The 17,632-nt window shown below is 45.8% G+C and overlaps 1 long non-coding RNA gene across 1 annotated transcript; it reads left to right on the top strand.

Moving 5' to 3' along the window:
• The first annotated feature begins 7,111 nt into the window (after nt 1–7,111).
• On the top strand, nt 7,112–15,809 carry LOC129844159 (uncharacterized). Its single transcript, XR_008757922.1, has 2 exons — nt 7,112–8,356; nt 8,616–15,809. It is a non-coding gene; the product is annotated as an uncharacterized LOC129844159 (long non-coding RNA).
• Nucleotides 15,810–17,632: the final 1,823 nt, after the last annotated feature.

Here is a 17,632-nt window from a genome sequence, read left to right as displayed (position 1 = left end):
ACTACCAGACCATAGACTACCAAGGCAAGGCTGGAGACTACCAGACCATAGACTACCAGGGCAAGGCTGGAGACTACCAGACCATAGACTACCAAGGCAAGGCTGGAGACTACCGGACCATAGACTACCAAGGCAAGGCTGGAGACTACCAGATCATAGACTACAAGGGCAAGGCTGGAGACTACCAGACCATAGACTACCAAGGCAAGCCTGGAGACTACCAGACAATAGACTACCAAGGCAAGGCTGGAGACTACCAGTCCATAGACCACCAAGGCAAGGCTGGAGACTACCAGACCATAGACTACCAAAGCTGGAGACTACAGACCATAGACTACTAAGGCAAGGCTGGAGACTACCAGACCATAGACTACCAGACCATAGACTACCAAGGCAAGGCTGGAGACTACCAGACCATAGACTACCAAGGCAAGGCTGGAGACTACCAGACAATAGACTACCAAAGCTGGAGACTACAGACCATAGACTACCAGACCATAGACTACCAAGGCAAGGCTGGAGACTACCAGACCATAGACTACCAGACCATAGACTACCAGGGCAAGGCTGAAGACACAGACCATAGACTACCAGACCATAGACTACCAAGGCAAGGCTGGAGACTACCAGACCATAGACTACCAGACCATAGACTACCAAGGCAAGGCTGGAGACTACCAGTCCATAGACCACCAAGGCAAGGCTGGAGACTACCAGACCATAGACTACCAAAGCTGGAGACTACAGACCATAGACTACCAAAGCTGGAGACTACAGACCATAGACTACCAAGGCAAGGCTGGAGACACAGACCATAGACTACCAGACAATAGACTACCAAGGCAAGGCTGGAGACTACCAGTCCATAGACCACCAAGGCAAGGCTGGAGACTACCAGACCATAGACTACCAAAGCTGGAGACTACAGACCATAGACTACCAAGGCAAGGCTGGAGACTACCAGACCATAGACTACCAGACCATAGACTACCAAGGCAAGGCTGGAGACTACCAGACCATAGACTACCAAGGCAAGGCTGGACACTACCAGACAATAGACTACCAAAGCTGGAGACTACAGACCATAGACTACCAGACCATAGACTACCAAGGCAAGGCTGGAGACTACCAGACCATAGACTACCAGACCATAGACTACCAGGGCAAGGCTGGAGACACAGACCATAGACTACCAGACCATAGACTACCAAGGCAAGGCTGGAGACACAGACCATAGACTACCAGACCATAGACTACCAAGGCAAGGCTGGAGACACAGACCATAGACTACCAGACCATAGACTACCAAGGCAAGGCTGGAGACTACCAGACCATAGACTACCAGACCAAAGACTACCAAGGCAAGGCTGGAGACTACCAGACAATAGACTACCAAAGCTGGAGACTACAGACCATAGACTACCAGACCATAGACTACCAAGGCAAGGCTGGAGACTACCAGACCATAGACTACCAGACCATAGACTACCAGGGCAAGGCTGGAGACACAGACCATAGACTACCAGACCATAGACTACCAAGGCAAGGCTGGAGACTACCAGACCATAGACTACCAGACAATAGACTACCAAGGCAAGGCTGGAGACTACCAGTCCATAGACCACCAAGGCAAGGCTGGAGACTACCAGACCATAGACTACCAAAGCTGGAGACTACAGACCATAGACTACCAAAGCTGGAGACTACAGACCATAGACTACCAAGGCAAGGCTGGAGACACAGACCATAGACTACCAGACCATAGACTACCAAGGCAAGGCTGGAGACACAGACCATAGACTACCAGACCATAGACTACAAAGGCAAGGCTGGAGACTACCAGACCATAGACTACCAAAGCTGGAGACTACAGCCCATAGACTACCAGACCATAGACTACCAAGGCAAGGCTGGAGACACAGACCATAGACTACCAGACCATAGACTACCAAGGCAAGAGACTACCAGACCATAGACTACCAAGGCAAGGCTGGAGACTACCAGACCATAGACTACCAAGGCAAGGCTGGAGACTACCAGACCATAGACTACCAAGGCAAGGCTGGAGACTACCAGACCATAGACTACCAGGGCAGGGCTGGAGACTACCAGACCATAGACTACCAAAGCAAGGCTGGAGACTACCAGTCCATAGACCACCAAGGCAAGGCTGGAGACTACCAGACCATAGACTACCAAGGCAAGGCTGGAGACTACCAGACCATAGACTACCAGGGCAAGGCTGGAGACTACCAGACCATAGACTACCAAGGCAAGGCTGGAGACTACCGGACCATAGACTACCAAGACAAGGCTGGAGACTACCAGATCATAGACTACCAGGGCAAGGCTGGAGACTACCAGACCATAGACTACCAAGGCAAGGCTGGAGGCTACCAGACAATAGACTACCAAAGCAAGGCTGGAGACTACCAGTCCATAGACCACCAAGGCAAGGCTGGAGACTACCAGACCATAGACTACCAAAGCTGGAGACTACAGACCATAGACTACCAAGGCAAGGCTGGAGACTACCAGACCATAGACTACCAGACCATAGACTACCAAGGCAAGGCTGGAGACTACCAGACCATAGACTACCAGACCATAGAATACCAAGGCAAGGCTGGAGACTACCAGACAATAGACTACCAAAGCAAGGCTGGAGACTACCAGTCCATAGACCACCAAGGCAAGGCTGGAGACTACCAGACCATAGACTACCAAAGCTGGAGACTACAGACCATAGACTACCAGACCATAGACTACCAGACCATAGACTACCAAAGCTGGAGACTACAGACCATAGACTACCAGACCATAGACTACCAAGGCAAGGCTGGAGACACAGACCATAGACTACCAGACCATAGACTACCAGACCATAGACTACCAAGGCAAGGCTGGAGACTACCAGACAATAGACTACCAGACCATAGACTACCAAGGCAAGAGACTACCAGACCATAGACTACCAAGGCAAGGCTGGAGACTACCAGACCATAGACTACCAAGGCAAGGCTGGAGACTACCAGACCATAGACTACCAGGGCAGGGCTGGAGACTACCAGACCATAGACTACCAAAGCAAGGCTGGAGACTAACAGTCCATAGACCACCAAGGCAAGGCTGGAGACTACCAGACCATAGACTACCAAGGCAAGGCTGGAGACTACCAGACCATAGACTACCAGGGCAAGGCTGGAGACTACCAGACCATAGACTACCAAGGCAAGGCTGGAGACTACCGGACCATAGACTACCAAGACAAGGCTGGAGACTACCAGATCATAGACTACAAGGGCAAGGCTGGAGACTACCAGACCATAGACTACCAAGGCAAGCCTGGAGACTACCAGACAATAGACTACCAAGGCAAGGCTGGAGACTACCAGTCCATAGACCACCAAGGCAAGGCTGGAGACTACCAGACCATAGACTACCAAAGCTGGAGACTACAGACCATAGACTACCAAGGCAAGGCTGGAGACTACCAGACCATAGACTACCAGACCATAGACTACCAAGGCAAGGCTGGAGACTACCAGACCATAGACTACCAAGGCAAGGCTGGAGACTACCAGACAATAGACTACCAAAGCTGGAGACTACAGACCATAGACTACCAGACCATAGACTACCAAGGCAAGGCTGGAGACTACCAGACCATAGACTACCAGACCATAGACTACCAGGGCAAGGCTGAAGACACAGACCATAGACTACCAGACCATAGACTACCAAGGCAAGGCTGGAGACTACCAGACCATAGACTACCAGACCATAGACTACCAAGGCAAGGCTGGAGACTACCAGTCCATAGACCACCAAGGCAAGGCTGGAGACTACCAGACCATAGACTACCAAAGCTGGAGACTACAGACCATAGACTACCAAAGCTGGAGACTACAGACCATAGACTACCAAGGCAAGGCTGGAGACACAGACCATAGACTACCAGACAATAGACTACCAAGGCAAGGCTGGAGACTACCAGTCCATAGACCACCAAGGCAAGGCTGGAGACTACCAGACCATAGACTACCAAAGCTGGAGACTACAGACCATAGACTACCAAGGCAAGGCTGGAGACTACCAGACCATAGACTACCAGACCATAGACTACCAAGGCAAGGCTGGAGACTACCAGACCATAGACTACCAAGGCAAGGCTGGAGACTACCAGACAATAGACTACCAAAGCTGGAGACTACAGACCATAGACTACCAGACCATAGACTACCAAGGCAAGGCTGGAGACTACCAGACCATAGACTACCAGACCATAGACTACCAGGGCAAGGCTGGAGACACAGACCATAGACTACCAGACCATAGACTACCAAGGCAAGGCTGGAGACACAGACCATAGACTACCAGACCATAGACTACCAAGGCAAGGCTGGAGACTACCAGACCATAGACTACCAGACCAAAGACTACCAAGGCAAGGCTGGAGACTACCAGACAATAGACTACCAAAGCTGGAGACTACAGACCATAGACTACCAGACCATAGACTACCAAGGCAAGGCTGGAGACTACCAGACCATAGACTACCAGACCATAGACTACCAGGGCAAGGCTGGAGACACAGACCATAGACTACCAGACCATAGACTACCAAGGCAAGGCTGGAGACACAGACCATAGACTACCAGACCATAGACTACCAAGGCAAGGCTGGAGACTACCAGACCATAGACTACCAGACCAAAGACTACCAAGGCAAGGCTGGAGACTACCAGACAATAGACTACCAAAGCTGGAGACTACAGACCATAGACTACCAGACCATAGACTACCAAGGCAAGGCTGGAGACTACCAGACCATAGACTACCAGACCATAGACTACCAGGGCAAGGCTGGAGACACAGACCATAGACTACCAGACCATAGACTACCAAGGCAAGGCTGGAGACTACCAGACCATAGACTACCAGACAATAGACTACCAAGGCAAGGCTGGAGACTACCAGTCCATAGACCACCAAGGCAAGGCTGGAGACTACCAGACCATAGACTACCAAAGCTGGAGACTACAGACCATAGACTACCAAAGCTGGAGACTACAAACCATAGACTACCAAGGCAAGGCTGGAGACACAGACCATAGACTACCAGACCATAGACTACCAAGGCAAGGCTGGAGACACAGACCATAGACTACCAGACCATAGACTACAGACCATAGACTACCAAGGCAAGAGACTACCCGACCATAGACTACCAAGGCAAGGCTGGAGACTACCAGACCATAGACTACCAGACCATAGACTACCAAGGCAAGGCTGGAGACTACCAGACCATAGACTACCAGACCATAGACTACCAAGGCAAGGCTGGAGACAACATACACACATACGTCTGTCATGATGGCAGAGTTATAATCTGTTGTCAAGGATGGACTATAATCCTAATCTCTTCCGTTTGTCTGTTGGAAGAGAAAAGCAGGATAATATGGCAGGATGAGGCCTACAACCAGAAAGGAAACCTGGGCTAATACATCACAACTATGGTCAGAGCAGCAGATGCAGCGGCCAGACAAACACAGACACAGGTCTGTTAGCTCCACAGGGGGAAACCCCAGATCAGGGTGAGGGGTACATGTGTGGGTTAGAATGGGTGGGGGGCAGAAATAAACATATCCCACATTTAGACCTATTGATTATTTAATGAATTCATCAATAAGACGAGGTCTAAATCACAACAGTTGATCAATACTCCTACTGATCTTCTACTGTTGTGATTTAGTCATGCTGAAATGACTGTGTAGGCCTACCTGTTTCCCACATAGGCCTATATCCATAATTGACAGAAGGTTCCTATTAATTTGTCATAATTAACATTACAGAGCAGTGCACATGAAACTAATAAGTCCAGGCCTATCTCCAATAATATTATATGGCTGTGATTAGACCTTGTCTAAATAATGAATTAATATGTGGTCAACGTTTTGGCTAAAATAAACATGTTTAGACTGTGTTGAGACTATAATTGTGGCATACAAGTGTAGCCCTATGGCTGGTCTAAAATGCCCAGGTCAGTGCATTGCATAGCCTACCTCATTGAGTGGCCCTATGGATGCAGCAACAGGAATGATTTAGCTCAGTGTTCTGTCATCTTTCTGCAACATGCAGATGGTCTCAGAGCAAGGGATCTGACCTGACTGCTTTATTGGAAACGTTGCTTTGGAGGAGCAAGTCAGTGTGTGGGTCAGTAGGTACAGTATGTGTTATTATTAGACACATTCACAGATAGTCAACCATTACATCCTTTTTATATGGGGCTCCCGAGTGGGCAGCGGTCTAAGGACTGCATCTCAGTGCTTGAGGCGTCATTACAGACACTCTGGTTTGAATCCAGGCTGTATCACAACTGGTCGTGATTGGGAGTCCCATAGGGCAGCGCACAATTGGCCCTGCATCGTTCGGGTTTGGCCAAACCCGAACAGGCTATCCTCGCGCACGCGCGTCGGATCACACAGGTTCACTGGGTCCAGCGCGCGCTCGGGTACTTGTGTTAGAGGGATTTCAAGCCGAGAGCGGAGGAGTCCCCCGCGACCTCTGCGCTCCGATGCCTTGCCAAATGAGGGCAGTTCTATTCCATCGTCATGTTAATAATTGCGGTTGTTTTTTAGTCCACATGTGAAGTTTGCTTAAATTGCGTGTTATTTCCGTTTACTCCATTTGAGGTTTACATAAATTGTATCCCCAATACAACGGATGTTGCATTCATACGTAGCCTAGTTTATGTTAGCTGAAAGCTAACTAGCGCTGTAGGCTACAGAAACTCACAAGCCTTCACTTTCACAAACCTGCCGGAAAAGGGTTATCCTCGGGTCTAGTGAGATATTCCCCGTATCTCCATACTCTCCTCCCGCTTGGATATAAACCCGTAAACTGGACTGGAGAGAACTGGCTAATGCTCTCCAGTTGCGCACAGCACGACTCTGATAAACCATCTACTTTCTCTTTAAGCCCGACGGTCACCGGACTGTAAAACTATCCCCGGCTTAATTAACTCGCCAACATTAGTTTCCTACACTGCTAATTTAGTTAGCCAACATATCTTAATTGCTTCCAGGTACCCAAGTACCGTAGTAGTGTAAGAAATTGTATTAGATATTGGTAACTTGTTTTAACAACTTCTCAACATTACCTATAAGTTGACACAACATACACACCCCCTCTTTCTCTTGGACATATGCTGGACACATAGGACATATACACGGCACCCACAATTCCCCTCCCCCATGAAAATCACACAGACACACCCAACCCATGGTTGGACCTCAGGACAAAGAACTCTCAGGAACCAATGGAACGTGGACACCAGGCCTGATCAGGACTACCCAAGACCCAGATCGACCAACCGGAAGGCCGGACTCGCAGATCTACCTACTTTGCTTGTTGACTATATAGTACTGAACATTTCTGGAAACTGCCTCTTTCCCGGACGATTCACTAGGAGTCAGACTGAAAGAGCCTTGCTGCAAGATTTTACTAAGATATCTTTACATGTAATTAAACTGCCTTATTATAAAATTATCCACCTCGTCCTATTGTCTCCTCTTGTTCTCCTGTCAACAGTAAACGTTTTACTAACAGACTTGGTAGCAGAGGATGGTTAAAACATATTTGTATACGGCCCAATAGAAAATCCATCGGACAGGAGACGAGAGGGAGAAATTTATCCAGAGGAGAGGTGACCTTTTCGAGGGAGAATCGCGATTCAACACACACAGGAAACTGATCAAAGAGCTCGAAACTAAAGAGGTGAGCAGATGCCCGTTTGACCAAAATCTGTATATTGTATTATAGCCAATATCTAAATTCAATGATCAGGAGTACTGTGGTGAGTGAATTGTTGCTAAATTTATGTGGAATTGTTTAGAATTTAAGGCATTGTGTACAGATATCTAAGTATTAATAGGTCAAAGACTTATTCACATAGTCTGGCACTACGCGGTATGCTGATCGAGTAGGTGTACAGTGAAGAATAAGCTTTATAACGATTCACATAGTCGGGCCATATTTGACAGTCGATCAGGTAGGGGTTACCGTGAAGAATCCATAATTAAAAGATGGGATCCAAATAGCCGGGCAGTAGTTAGATTTGGCAAATCAGCTAGGTGTTACCGTGAAGACCCATAAAAAAAAAAAAAAAAATATATATATAACGATTCACACAGTCGGGCCATATCTGGCAGTCGATCAGATAGGGGTACCGTGAAGAATCCATAATTAATCTAATGTGGTTTCAAATAGTCGTGCAGTAGCTATACTTAGCTAGGTGTTACGTGAGAAATCTAATGTGGTTTCAAATAGTCGTGCAGTAGCTATACTTAGCTAGGTGTTACGTGAGAAATCTAATGTGTTTTCAAATAGTCGTGCAGTAGCTATACTTAGCTGGTCCCGTGTCCCGTGGTCCCGTGTGGCTCAGTTGGTAGAGCATGGCGCTTGCAACGCCAGGGTTGTGGGTTCAATTCCCACGGGGGGACCAGGGTTCAATTCCCATGGGGGGACCAGGATGAATATGTATGAACTTTCCAATTTGTAAGTCGCTCTGGATAAGAGCGTCTGCTAAATGACTTAAATGTAAATGTAGCTAGGTGTTACGTGAGAAATCTAATGTGATATTGCATGTGTAAGTTGTGTTGTAATTGTATGTGTAAGTTGTGTTGTCGCAATGTGGGGGATTGAACGTTCCACGAGACCAATTGCTACTAACTAGCCATATGCTAGTTGAGGCTGTGCTAAAGTGACCGCCGTGTCGATGTGTATATATTGCTGTGAAGCAACTATTTTCTGCTGATGAGTTGACCGGATTTTTCCCTCTCCTGCTGTTGATAAATCCCTAAGGGTGAGAATCAATTTGAAAATTATTATAGAAGCGCGTGAATTACTAGTATATTGTCCCCAAAGGAAACTTCTGAAATATTTTGCCAAAGTATTTAATTAATTAAATTAGCGAAAAGCAATAATGTTGTTTTTTTATTAAAAGTACCTAAAACTGTCATTCCAATTATAACAGGAGCGCGTGAATATATTCGTATATTGTTTCAAAGAGAATATAGCTGATATATTGTTGGAAAACGAAAATAATCCATCGAATACACGGCAATAAAATCCTTTGTCCACACGAGTCGGACACGAGAGTGAGGGAAGAGAGGGGAAGAAAAATACATCGCTGGTTTCGATCAGTGACGGGCTAAAGTATACAAAGATAATAATAGACCCAGACATAGCTTAACGACAAAATGACCACGACTATCGTCCCCAAACACAAATTCAACGAATATTTAGATCAGAGAATAAAAGACAGAGCAGGCGGGAAATTACACTACAAACCCGTTAAAAAGATTTGGGAGGAAGTAAGGGATAGGATGGACTCAAACAGGTTTTCTTAGTGGAGTCGCCCCATCAAAAGGGCAACTCCTCATTATGGAGAAAGAATTGGAGGAAGCAGTGAAGCAAGGGATAGAATGTGAAGTTGATAAGAATAAGAGTCACTTATAAAAAAAAAAAAAAAAAAAAAGAAGGGACAAAGCAAAGGGAAAAGGCACAGGCTGAGATGAGAATAGGTTTATGGGCAATTGAGGAAATTAGGAAAGCTCTCCCTTACCGGAAACCTGATACGATGGGAGTGGTCACTGGAGCACCAACTGACACCAAAGAGGGCAGGCCCAATAATAATGATGGCCCACCTACCACCACAGCAACCCCATCGGCCCCCACCCATCTATACCCAGAACTGCCACAGGGAGAGAAAAAAGCACCACCTCCCTATTTTCAAAATCCATTCACTCAGCAATCACCTTCCCCCTTCCAGGGCATGTCTGACGAATATGCTCCATGGCCCTGAAGCTGCTCACCACTAACCTACACTCATCATTGACCTGGACTACTGAAGCATCAAAGGCTTTTGCACTCTTGAAAACAGATCTCTAAGTGGCAGTAGCCTTAACAGCACCTGACTAAAAAAAATAAGTTCCATCTGGATGTTTCTGAAAAGGAGGGATTTACATCATCCATCCTTTTCCAGAACCTAGAGGGGGAGAGAAGAGTGTTGAGGTATCACTCCTCCAAACTGGACTACATTGAAGAAGGACAAACCACATGTTCCAGGTATGTGGCTGCAGTGGCAAAAGCTATTGGAAAAACAGCCCACATGATAATGTGCCATCCATTGGAAATCCACACCCACCATGGGGTTGCAGAATATCTGATGAGCAAAGAATTCACGTTCAGCGCTGAAAGGAAAACGAAAATCCAGAATAAATGCACACAATCACACATCACATTTGTCAACACTGACAAAAACATGGCAGACGCACTCAATGCTGAAGGTCTACCCCACTCCTGTGCAGAAAGAGCTGCACAGGAACTGAAACGGAGACCTGACCTGGGGAATGAACCACTCACCAACACACACAGATATGGGGAAAGACAATGTGACTAATGGAAAAAGGTACCTGTTAGTTATGGTAGACAGGTTCTCTAAATGGGTTGAGGCAATACCAACAGCAGGGGAGGATGCAAAATAGGTCATTAAGTGGCTGCAAACCAAACTCATGTGTGTTGTTTAATGACAAACGCTCCATGTACCAATAGGGTCGGATGTGTAAATGTCAACTGATTAATGGATGTTGTTTAATGATGGGGTTAGTGTACAGGCCACAATCTCATAAGTCTCGTGGAACGCGCCAATCAAATGTATGTGCAGGTTTGAAGTTGATTTGGGTTGAAGTCCTGCCCCTGGCGTTGCTGGCCATGATAGCCTCTCCAGGTGCAGGCACCCATCTCTCTCCTCATGAGACAATGGCTGGAGGAGTCATGCTTGGTCCACCAAGGAAGGGAGGTCATATGCCCGCCCTTGATGTACAACAAATTGTAATGTTTGATAAATGACGGAACATTCTGCAGCTCTCTCCACACAGATTCATAAGGTCCAACGGGGAAGCAGAAGGGAGATCTGGCACACGGAAGTTAAAATTGGTGACTGGGTGGGGTTAATGTCCACAAGAGAAAGTGGCTAGAACCCAGGTGGAATGGACAGTACGAAGTGAGGGAGGTTACTTCACACTCAGTCCAGGTCAAAGGTAAATCAGGCGCACCTTGGCACCACCTCACACATTGCACTCCAGCCCCAATCCCTTCTAGAACACTGACAGAAGTCAGAGCTGATTTAAACAGCTTAAATTCGATTCCAAATGAAGACATTCCTGACACAGGTGATGCGGTATCAAACTCCGCCTCCCCTGATAAAGGAACCTCGCCCAGTTAGAGGGATATTTCTCCCTCCCTGGGCAAGGCTAGGGATATCTGGCCCCTTATTTGACATTTGGGGTGTCCCTGGGCACTTTCACATGGTTAATAGAATAAACTGTAACCGGATCCCCATGGATGTATGTCACGGACACTCTAGTCTAACTAGGTAATAATAGATTAAAAAATTAAAAAAATCAAAAATTTAGAAAACAATAGTTAAAATAAGAAACTAATATGGCTCAAATTGAGAAGGTTGAATGAGAGTGGGTGGAGAGCTATGCAGAGAATGGACAGAAGATGGCAGTATTGTAGCACCCAAATGGTCTCCCAGCCGACTGGTTGAATGCTGGTGACATAATTTTGTTTTTTGGAGTAAACATTAAGGTTAAGGGTTTCCGTGTACCCAGAGATAAGATATCTTAAAAGAATACACTCATATGGGAATAGGAGTTTTACTTTCTGAGTTTTATTTAGGCAAGGGACTTTGAGAAGATAAAGGGTTCTTTTGGTATGTTTAGATATGGAACACGAATGTAGGTGTAACATTTTGACCTGTTTTCTGTTTCCATTGCATTTTCCGGCGACTTGATCACTCGCGGGGAAATGTGGTGAGAATAATGAGATTGTGTCATTTGGGATACTAGTTTTGAGGTAAATTGATTATAATAGAGTTTATAACTCTTGACCATAAGGTAAGCATTTGTATTGGCCATTAGAAGATAGAGATAGGTTAATTAAGGTTATGTTAGGACTTTAAAGATTGACACTATAAGACCTGTTGTTATTTTTAAATCCATGCAGATAAAGTCAAAACAGTGAAACACTTAGTTAATATTGTAAAGGAACACATAGAAAAAGGCAGACAGATGGGTCTACCCCGCACTGTTCAGACCTTGAAGGTTTGAGAGCAGAGTGGGGAGGGTGGACCAGGAAATGAGCAAGGTAGGCTGTGAAATAAGATAGGAGAAAGGGGTTAACATATATAAGCAGCACAGATACATTTCAAAGTAGATAAGCCACTTGACAGAGAATTGGAAAAGAATAGATATGAATGTACGCCCAAGGGAGAATTGGATATGCGGGGAATAAAAGGGACGTTCCTAGAATATGATGTACTAAGTTATTATTTAGAGTAGGTAAGGTTGATACCTGGCCAGAGCCAGGTATCAAACGAAGGAGGGTACATTGTGGACTAGGAAAGGATGGGGCCTATTGGATAATAAACTTATTTAAAATTAAACATTTATAGCTAAAAAATTAGGCATAGAAGTTAAATATATAATCAGAAAGAACAAATGAGGAACTGTTTGCTAACCAGACCTGTATGTCCAAGAGTTTATACATTGCAGGTGAATTAAGGGAGAAGGTGAATCACTCGACCTGGGGGCATATCGCACTTGGAGGGTGAGACACACTGACACTGCCGAATGATCACAGAGTTAAGGAGAAGAACTGTTGCTAATAAAGCTCAGGGGTCAACTCCTTAATGAAGAATTCCCTGACCCCGACCTTTCCTCACTGTGTTCGTTCATAGAAGTGAAAGTGTTGCTTGATCTCTGGCTGATGATGTGTTCTCTGGGAGAGGGTGGGGTTTTACAGGACTGCTTGTAGTCCTGAGCTGTCTGATCAGGATACGATGGGGATGATACCATCGCAGTACTGCCGGAACCACCACCAGTTCCAACGGACCAGGGTTCAGCCGGCCTCCTCCACCACTTCAAGACCAAGTCCCACGCCATCACCTAAGCTCTCCAATCTGGTACAGATAATAAATATAAAAGACATCTCAGATAGTGAACATTTGGGGACTGAAACTGAGTATGAGGAAAGGGAGAATATGTGGTTGACCTACAAAACACTTAATAGAAAGGACTGTGTCGTATGTGGACATGCCAGACCTATTCTGGCTGCTCACCCATTTGTCCTAAGTAATGGGGAAGGTTGGATGTGCATATTGGAAAAGTTCGAGCCAAATTCAACCCTGTGTAAAACTCTGAGTCTTGTGTTCCCAGTGGTCCCTCCCCAGAAGGTACCGTGGGGAGTTAAGGCATATGGGGGATATAACAGCTGTATCCCTGGCACAGGTAGCGGTATGGACTATGGAGGGCTCCCTGCTACTACCTGCATCACTAATACCACTAGGAACTAGAGGTGTTGCTGATGTATGGTGGATGTGTGGACCTGCCAGGCGATTAACCCCATTTTTGAAAGGAAATTGTCGTTGCTCATGTGGTTTGGCCAGTCTGATACCACCGTTGCCTATTATTATAGCTAATCAACTTCTGGGAGCTACACAGGACACAGAGGCTTGGGACCAACCCAGGAGACGGCAGAAACGTGACGCTCCTTGGTCCGAGGGTACAGATAACATGCACACCAACCTGTTGGGGGTCCCAATAGGGGTCCCCCACGAATTCCAGACATTAACCAGGAATGATGGCCTGTGGCATCTGATGCCCATCATTGGCCCAGCTATTGTTGATGTTAAAACAAAAGGTCTGGATCAATTATAAACACACCCACACAGGACTTACAGGGATGGCTGAACAATTGGATGCTGCCTCACAAACCAGTAGACACAATAGACTAACACTGGACATAAGTCTGGCCAACAAGGGAGGTGTAACAGTGTTGCACGTTTGTTCCTAACAATACTAGTCCGGATGGGAGCATTTCAAAAGCTCTGAGTGGGTTGGCAAGGTTAACAGTGGAGATGAAGGGTCTTGCAGGTGTGGAGGAGAGTGGACTGTTCCCCTGGCTGGGTGGTTGTTTGGTAAGTACACTGCAATGATGATTACTGGATTTCTGACACTAGTTGTTGTTTTTCATTTCTGTGTTGCCTGTATCATACCTTGTTTGAAGAAGTTTGTTACAGATGTGTAAGGAGCCTCTAGTATGATGCCGTTGCTTGATGCTCCAGTTGGAGAGGCTGATACGAAAACGAGCTTCCGCAGGAGAGTGGGCTGACAGAGGAGGACCCTTGGTTTGCTGTAGTTGATGTTGAATGAATAAAAAGTGATGTTTGTCCTCCCTGTTGTGAAGGTTTGAAGTTCCCGGGTGGCGACGAGCCCACCTGGTACAGGTTGCATAGAGGGATGGACCTGAGGGTTTAACATATTCTCGTTTTTTGGTTTACTAATGTGTGGTTGGCCACTCCAGGGGTAGTTATTGGAGTGGTCTCCTTTTTGGTCCTTGCTCAATTACGACTCAACTTACATTGATGCTATTGGTCTCCCTAGGGGGTGCCAGATGAATATAAACTGGCGGACCAAGTGACAGCTGGGTTTGAATCATCATTTTGTTGGTGGTGTACAGTTAATAAAAATGTGGACAGAATTAACTACATTCATTTTAATGTCCAGAAACTGGGCAATTGGACTCAACAAGGCTTCGAGGCGGTCCATGGACAATTGGCAGCTACGTCCTTGATGGCATTTCAAAATAGAATCGCGGTTGATATGTTATTGGCTGAACGGGGGGGGGGGGTCTGTGCAATGTTTGGTGAACAGTGTTGTACTTTCATTCCCAATAACACAGCTACGGATGGGAGTCTAACTGTAGCATTGGAGGGACTTCGTACCCTTAATGGTAAGATGAAACAGCATTCTGGAGTGGACACTACTATGTGGGACTCATGGATGGATGCTTTTGGTAAATATAAGACGCTGGTTTCCTCCATCCTAGTATCAATTTCTGTTTTTGCGGCCATTCTTGTACTTTGTGGATGCTGTTGCATACCATGTGCGCGCACGCTTGCTAGCCGTGTTATAACTGCCGCCATAGACCCTAATCAGGAAAGGGCCCAAATGTTCCCATTGCTTGATGATGGGGAAGCTGGACCTGTCTATCTATTTGAGGACTAAGATACTTTTATGTCACGTCTCTTGTGAGACGTGAAGAGAGGGAATCAAAAATTTGTCTTCTGACAAATTTTATCCCATAGCTTTGTCTTTTTATACTTTTATGTCACGTCTCTTGTGAGACGTGAAGAGAGGGAATTAAAAATTTGTCTTCTGACAAATTTTATCCATTAGTTTTGTCTTTTATATACTTTTATGTCACGTCTCTTGTGAGACGTGAAGAGGGGGATTTGTAAGAAATTGTATTAGATATTGGTAACTTGTTTTAACAACTTCTCAACATTACCTATAAGTTGACACAACATACACACCCCCTCTTTCTCTTGGACATATGCTGGACACATAGGACATATACACGGCACCCACAATTCCCCTCCCCCATGAAAATCACACAGACACACCCAACCCATGGTTGGACCTCAGGACAAAGAACTCTCAGGAACCAATGGAACGTGGACACCAGGCCTGATCAGGACTACCCAAGACCCAGATCGACCAACCGGAAGGCCGGACTCGCAGATCTACCTACTTTGCTTGTTGACTATATAGTACTGAACATTTCTGGAAACTGCCTCTTTCCCGGACGATTCACTAGGAGTCAGACTGAAAGAGCCTTGCTGCAAGATTTTACTAAGATATCTTTACATGTAATTAAACTGCCTTATTATAAAATTATCCACCTCGTCCTATTGTCTCCTCTTGTTCTCCTGTCAACAGTAAACGTTTTACTAACAGTAGCCAGATCAGGGATATCGACAGGTTGCCATCTGCCAAGTAGAAGCAGGGACACGCTTTCCGCTAAAAATACCTGTTCACGACTATATTTGGCTTGGCTGGATCACAATCACATCTCTAAAAAAGTCGGTCTTGCCCCGGCACAATGAATTGGGCTCTCTGCTATCTCACACAGCCGCAGCGCCAGCATCTAAATTTAGCTACAGCGCTTGCGTCAATCACGCGCTTCAGTGCGTCAAGCTCTGACTCCGCCTCCGGGAGCTGATCATTGGCCAGTATCAGAACGTGGCCAAGAAATACGCGTCTAGTGATTGGCTGTCGTTGATTTACTGTTCTCAGTGGCTCCAGCTGCCTCGTTTATTGTTGAGTTTGATGGCTGCGCCGAGACTAGTCTAGAATAACCACTACGCACACACACAGACCTGGCTCTTTCATGGGAAGGCTCACACAAAATCATTATACAGTATTTGTACAGTAGGCTAGGCTATTGTCTTATTAAATGATCAGTGCCAAAGAAAATGAGGTAACACATTACATTACTGTGCCCTTATTAGAGTGTAATTATTCCTCTAAGCACAGTGTAACATGTACTGAAGTGAACTTGGACATGTTTTTAACAGGCTGTTGTTTCACTGGTTGTTAAAAGCCTGACAGACTTGAGGTTAATGAAACAGATATCAGAACAGAGAACGAGAGTGGAGAGGCATGGAAAAAGGCAATTGGAGAACAGAGATGGAGAAGTGTGGGGGAGAGTTGGAGGGGGGAGGAGGTAAGGTGGAGGGTAAGGAGGAGAGGTGGAGGGGTGAGCAGGAGAGGTGGAGAGGTGTGAAGGAGTGTTGGAGAGGTGTGGAGGAGGATTGAGGAGGAAAGGTAGAGGGGTCAGGTGGAAAAGACATGTTGAGGAAAGGTGAGGAAGCAAGGTGAAGAGGTGGATGTGGAGGAGAGGAGGAGAAGTGGAACGTGGAGAGAAGAGTTGGAGGGTTGAAGAAGTGGAATGTGGAGGCGAGAGTGCAATCAGTCAATACGGAGACCTTCCTTTAGGCCAGTGATGTGTTTGGGTTCATGTTCAAGTTATCTCTATTTATCTCTATATCTCTATATATCAATAGGCCTGGGGGATTGTCTGAGAAACTCTGTTGACCAGGAAGCTTTGTTGTGCTTTTGTAATCCTTGGTCCCCCCAGTGATGCGGTTCCTGCAGGAGCACTCCGTCTTTCCTATTAGGTCAACACTGACTGGATTTGATAGGTTAAACAAGGTTTCCATTGTGTGTGAAGTGAAATGCAAACAGGCGTATCCTATGTTTGCTGTACTCATCAAACTTCTCATCATCAGTGGGCTCTGTATGAGCTCTTGAGTATGTGTCACATCAAACAACATAATTCCATTTGCATGCTGATGTTAATTAGGTTACTGATTTCATTTGTTTAATGCTCAGTTATTTGCACTTCATAAGAGGAAAAAGTATTATTCTTAAAAAATGATACCCGCTTGACATATGTGACTGATGATGTTGTGTGACAGGGTGGTCTAGTTTAATGAGCTGAAATAGTTTGATAGGCCTACATAATGGAGTAGCCTATTTACAGACTGTTATGAACAGTTGGCTCATTCATCCCCCCTCCTTTCCCCTGTAACTATTCCCCAGGTCCTTGCTGTAAATTAGAATGTGTTCTCAGTCATCTTACCTGGTAAAATAAGGTTTAAAAAATAAAATACAAAAATGACAAATTAATAGATGATATATAAACTATTATGGTGGAA

Source organism: Salvelinus fontinalis, unplaced genomic scaffold (assembly GCF_029448725.1).
Source record: "Salvelinus fontinalis isolate EN_2023a unplaced genomic scaffold, ASM2944872v1 scaffold_0186, whole genome shotgun sequence".
Taxonomy (NCBI): Eukaryota; Metazoa; Chordata; class Actinopteri; order Salmoniformes; family Salmonidae; genus Salvelinus; species Salvelinus fontinalis.
Note: the sequence above shows the minus strand (reverse complement) of the source record. Positions and strands in the feature narration are given on the sequence as shown.